The 5,704-nt window shown below is 36.2% G+C and overlaps 1 pseudogene; it reads right to left on the bottom strand.

Moving 5' to 3' along the window:
• Positions 1-705: 705 nt before the first annotated feature.
• On the bottom strand, positions 706-1,131 carry LOC144381733 (cytochrome c oxidase subunit 5B, mitochondrial pseudogene; annotated as a pseudogene).
• Positions 1,132-5,704: the final 4,573 nt, after the last annotated feature.

The following is a 5,704-nucleotide window of genomic DNA, read 5'->3' as shown; positions in this document are numbered from 1 at the left end:
ATGCAATAACAACAACTATCTTTCTGGGCTATTGTGAAAAATCAGTGAAATACCATATATGATAATGTTTTATAGATTGTAACCATTCCTGAAATTTTCTTATTTATTTATTTTAAAAGATTTATTTATTTATTTATTTGACAGAGAGAGACCGAGTGAGAGAGGGAACACAAGCAGGGGGAGTGGGAGAGGGAGAAGCAAGCTTCCCGCTGAGCAGGGAGCCCGATGCGGGGCTTGATCCCAGGACCCTGAGATCATGACCTGAGCCGAAGGCAGATGCTTAACTACTGAGCCGCCCAGGCACCCCTGAAATTTTCTGTTTTTGACATTCTTCCGCCAGTATGCAGTATATTTTGAACTTGGTTTTGATGTCATTATACCTTTGTAAAATTGCTTCCACATGTACAAAATAGGAATACTCAAATAAAAAACCTGGAATTATATCACAAAAACGTTTAACCCTTTTGCATATAACATCTTAGTTTTTCATTATTTTTTTCTTGTGTGGTGTTTATTGTTCCTCATATGTAGATAATATGATCTATAGAGACTGCTAAAAACAACTAATTATTAATGAGATCAGAATTAAGGCTTAAATTGCAAATCACTTTCTGGCCTTTGGAAATACGCATGAATATGTGCATGTAGTGTGTATATATGAACATGCATTTTTCTTTTTAATGGGAGAAGGAGCCAAGTGTCTTTACTGGAAAGAAGAAACTTTACGGTACATTTTGAGTAAGTTAGTGCAAAGGCTCAGTGGGCCAGCTGGTGGGGCATCAGCTTGTAATGGGTTCCACAGCTAGGGCATCGCTAGGTCTCCCCTTTGTGATGATGGCACTGTTTACTCTTCACAGATGCAGTCCACTATTGCTTTTTGGTGATAGATGGGACTAAATTAGGAACTTCCTTGGTGCCTGAAGCTGCCTTTGGGGGTAGCATATTGTATGGGTCCAGTCCCTTCTGTTCAGCCATCATAACCTTCCTCTCCAGCCCATTCAACTGCTTGCCATCAATAGGAACACCACTTCCAGATGCCATGGAGTGCACTGCAGGGACTGCATTGGGACCATGGGCCCTGACAGCCTGCGTGGCCAGCACTCCAGCTCTGCAAAGTAACCTTAAAGCCATCAGGCCTATTACAATGCATTTATATGAATGGTAAGATTTCATTAAATAATTGTTGGTAAGTATTATTTCTCTAATTTTTTATGGACCACAGAATCTCTTAGCTATGGTTGCTTTAAGATTAAACACTAGTTTTACTTATAGTTTTTGTTTCTTGTCTAGTAGTATGTCTTGCTAAGTAGACTATAAGCTTACATAGATCAGGGATTATATTTCTGTGACCCTCAGAGGACTTTGCATAGAGTTTGCAACAGCAGCGTAGTCTGTTGCTTTTTCTGATTCCCTGGAAAAACGAATAGAATATGTTTCATTCCACAGAGCACTAGGAAAAGCACCTGATTCCTTTTGGGGGCAATGAATCAAACTATCAGTGTTTACTTCTGAGGGCTGTCTATGTGTTCAGCACTGTGCTAAGAGAGGGCTTGGTAAATATCGGTTGCTTATTGATCGATCACCTCCAGAGAGTGATTTGTGTTTTTGTGGTAGTCTATGGATGAAAAGTCCTTTTCAAAGAATTGTGGGTAAAATAACTTGTTTGCGTTTTCCAAGGATATGAAGATTATTGTGGTAGTCTGTCCTTTTGAAAAAAAAAAAAGCTTTATTGAGGTATAATTCACATACCCCTCACCTATTAAAATGTATACAGTTCAATGCTCTTTAGTGTATTCACAACATGTTCAACCATTACCACAATTTTAGAACATTTTTATCACTTCAAAAAGAAACCCTGTACCTTTATCTATCAATCCTGTGATGGTTAATTTGTATGTTGACTTGGCTGGGCCACACACAGGGCCCAGAAATGTGGTGAAACACTATTATGGATGTTTCTATGAAGGTGTTTTTGGATGATATTAATATTTAAATATATGGACTTTGAGTAGATAGTCCTCTATAACATGGGTGGCCTCATCCAATCAGTTTCAAGGCCTGCATACAACAAAAGTCTGATTTCCTCTCAGCAGGAAGGACTTCTGGTCTTCAGACTTGAACTACATCATCAGTTTATCCTGGGTCTTCAGCTTGCTAGCCACCCTGCAGATTTTGGACTTACCAGCCTCCACAATTGTATGAGTCAATTTCTTAAAACAAATCTCTTTCTTTATATATACACATATCCTATTGATTTTGTTTCTCTGGAGAACACTAATACAACCCTCCACTCCCATCTTTCCTTCCACTGCTCCCAGCCCTAGGCAACCACTAATCTACTTTCTGTCTATAGATTTCCCTATTCTGGATTTTCATATGAATGGAATTATATAGTATGTGGTCTTGTGACTGGCTTCTTTCACTTAACATTGTTTTCAAAGTTTACTTATGTTGTAGCATGTATTAGTACTTCATTTCTTTCTATGCAAAATAATATTCCATTGTATGAATATATAATATTTTGTTTATCTGGTTGTTCATTAATGGACATTTGGGTTGTTTCCACTATTTAGCTATTATAAATAATGCTGCTATAACCATTTGCACAAGTTTCTGTGTAGACATGTTTTCGTTTCTTTTGAGTATATACCTATAGGTGGAATGCAAAGTCATATGGTAACTTTAATTGTTTGAAGAACTGCCATTCTTCACCAAAGTGGCTGCACCATTTTATATTCTTATAAATAGTGTATGGGGGTTCCAATTTCTCCACATCTTCACCAACACTTGTTATCTGAGTTTTTGATTCTAGCCACCTAGTCGGGAAGAAATGGTATCTTACGGTTTTGATTTGTATTTCCCTGATGACTAATGATGTCAGGCATCTTTTCATAAACTTATTATTTGCCATTTGTATATCTTCTTTGGAGAAATGTCTATTCAGAACCTTTGCTCATGTTTTTAGTTGGGTTATTTATCTTTTTGTTACTGACTTGTGAGTGTTCTTCATATATTCTAGATTCAAGTCCCTTATCAAATATATGATTTATAAATATTTGTTCCCATTCCATGGGTTATTTTTTTCACTTTCTTTATGGTGTCCTTTGAAGCACAAAAGTTTTAATTTTGATGAAGCATAATTGATCAATTTTTCTTTTACTATTCATATTTTTGGCATAATATCTGAAAATCTTTTGCCAAATCCAAGGTCATGAATATTTGCCCTATGTTTTCTCCCAAGAGTTTCATAGTTTGTGTTCCTACATTTAGGTGTTTAATCCATTTTGAACTTATTTTTGTATATGGTGGGAAGAATCCAACTTCATTATTTTGCATCCAATTGTCCCAGCACTATTTGTTGAAAAGACTATTCTTTCCCCATTGACTGGTCTTGGCACCCTTGTTGAAAATCAGTTGGCCACAAAAGTATGGGGTTATTTCTGGATTGTCAACTCTATTCTATTGGTCTATATGTCTGTCCTTGTGTCAGGACCACACTGTGGTGATTACTGTTGCTTTGTAGTAAGCTTTGAAATTGGGAGTGAGTTTTGAAATTGGGAAGTGAGTCCTTTTAGTTTTTTTCTTCTTTTTCAGGATTGTTTTGACTACTCTGGGTCCTTAGCAATTTTATATAAATTTTAGAATCATCTTGTTAATTTATACAAAGAAGTTGGCTGGGATTCTGATAGGGAATATGTTGAATCTGTAGATTAGTTTGGGGAGTAATACTATCCTAACAGTGTTAAGTCTTTCAGTCCATGAATGTGGGATGTCTTCCCATTTATTTAGATCTCCTTTAATTTCTTTCAACAGGGTTTTATAGTTTTTAGAGTATGAATTTTACACTGCTTTTGTTAAATTTATTCCTAAGTATTTTATTCTTATTGATACTATTGTGAATGAAATTGTTTTGATTTCATTTTCAGATTTTTTATTGCCAGTGTATAAGAAATATAACTAATTTTTTTGTATTGATCTTGTATCTTACAAACTTGTTAAACTCATTTATTAATTGTAATAGATTTTTAGTGGTACTTTAGGATTTTCTTTATTTTTTTTTTTTAAGATTTTATTTATTTGAGAGAGAGAGTGAGAGGGAGAGAGAGAGAGAGTGCAAGCGGTGGGAAGAGGCAAAGGGAGAAGCAGACTCTCCACTGAACAGGGAGTCTGACGTGGGGCTTGATCCCAGGACCCTGAGATCATGACCTGAGCCAAAGGCAGATGCTTAACTGACTGAGCCACCCAGGTGCCGCAGGATTTTCTATATACAAGGGCATATCATCTGCAAGTAGAGATGTTTTTACTCATTCCCTTCCAATCTGGATGTCTTTTATTTCTTTTTCATATTTAATTCTCTTGGCTAGAACTTCCAGTACAGTGTTGAATTAGAAGTGGTGAGAACAGACATCTTTGTCTTGTTCCTCATCTTAGGGGGAGAGCTTTCAGCCTTTTACTATAAATTATGATGTTAGCTGTGGGTTTTCATAGATGCTCTTTATCAAGTTGAAGAAATCCCTTTCCATGCCTGGTTTGTTTAACTTTTTTTATCATGAAGGGGTGATGGATTTTTTTCAAATTCTTTTGAGATGATTTTGTGATTGAGATGATTATTGATGACTTGTTTTTTGTTCTATTGATATATATTACATTAATTGATTTTTAGATGCTAAACCAACCTTGAATTCCTGGGATAAATCCACTTGGTCATGGATCTTTCCTTTCTTCTCTCCTGGTACTGCCTTTATCTGTATATTGTTGTGCTTAATGATGTCTTACATTTCTCTGAGGCTGTTTATTTTTCTTCATTCTTTCTCCTCTATGTTCTTTGGTTTACATAATATTCATCAATCTATCTTCAAGTTTACCAATTCTTTCTTCTGCCAGTTCAAATCTACTGTTGATCCCCTTCTAGTAAATTTTTTTATTTCAGTTATTGCATTTTTTAACTCCAGAATTTCCATTCGATTCTTTTTAAAAACAATTTCTATCTCTTTTTTGATTTTTCTATTTGGTAAAACAGTGTCCATATGCCTTCCTTTACTTCTTTAAACATGGTTTTCTTTATTTCTGTGAACATATTTATAATGGCTACTTTCGAATATATTTCTGTTAAATTACACTTCTGGTTGCTCTCACAGGAAGTTTCTGTTGCCTGCTTTTATTTTTTCTGGAGTATGGGTCAAACTTTTCTGTCTCTTTGCATGCTTCTTAATTTTTATTAATATTATTGATACAGTAATTTTTATGGACAATTTACATAATATATTTTAGTAACTCTGGGCACTGGTCCCCTCATTCTGAGGCTTGTTATTGTTACTTGCTTGTTTGTTTAGTGATTGGCTGTATCATTTTAGTGCAGTCTATTCCCTGCTTCCCCCACCCTCCTCCCACCCACCAAGGTAAAGAATCTGATGTTGCTCCTCAGGGAGGCACAGCTTTTAGGTGTGCCCACAGTCACTTTGGGATGATAGCAGCAGTGGTAGGGCCCTTTACCACTCTTTCTCTGACCATACTCAGCTGTTAAAACTCTGGTAATTGCTGCCTGGTTGCTCTGTTTTTTTTAAAAAATGTCCTAGGGCATAAATTCCTCGACAAATGAATCCAATCAAACTGTGGCGCTTTGGACAGAATAGTTTCTGAGATCAGTGTGATATTTGTTCTGACCCCAGGAGGACTCCTCCCAGCTGTCTTATTCCCCAGTTCT

Source organism: Halichoerus grypus, chromosome 5 (genome assembly GCF_964656455.1).
Source record: "Halichoerus grypus chromosome 5, mHalGry1.hap1.1, whole genome shotgun sequence".
In the NCBI taxonomy this organism is placed as follows: Eukaryota; Metazoa; Chordata; class Mammalia; order Carnivora; family Phocidae; genus Halichoerus; species Halichoerus grypus.
This window is presented reverse-complemented; position numbering and strand designations above follow the sequence as displayed.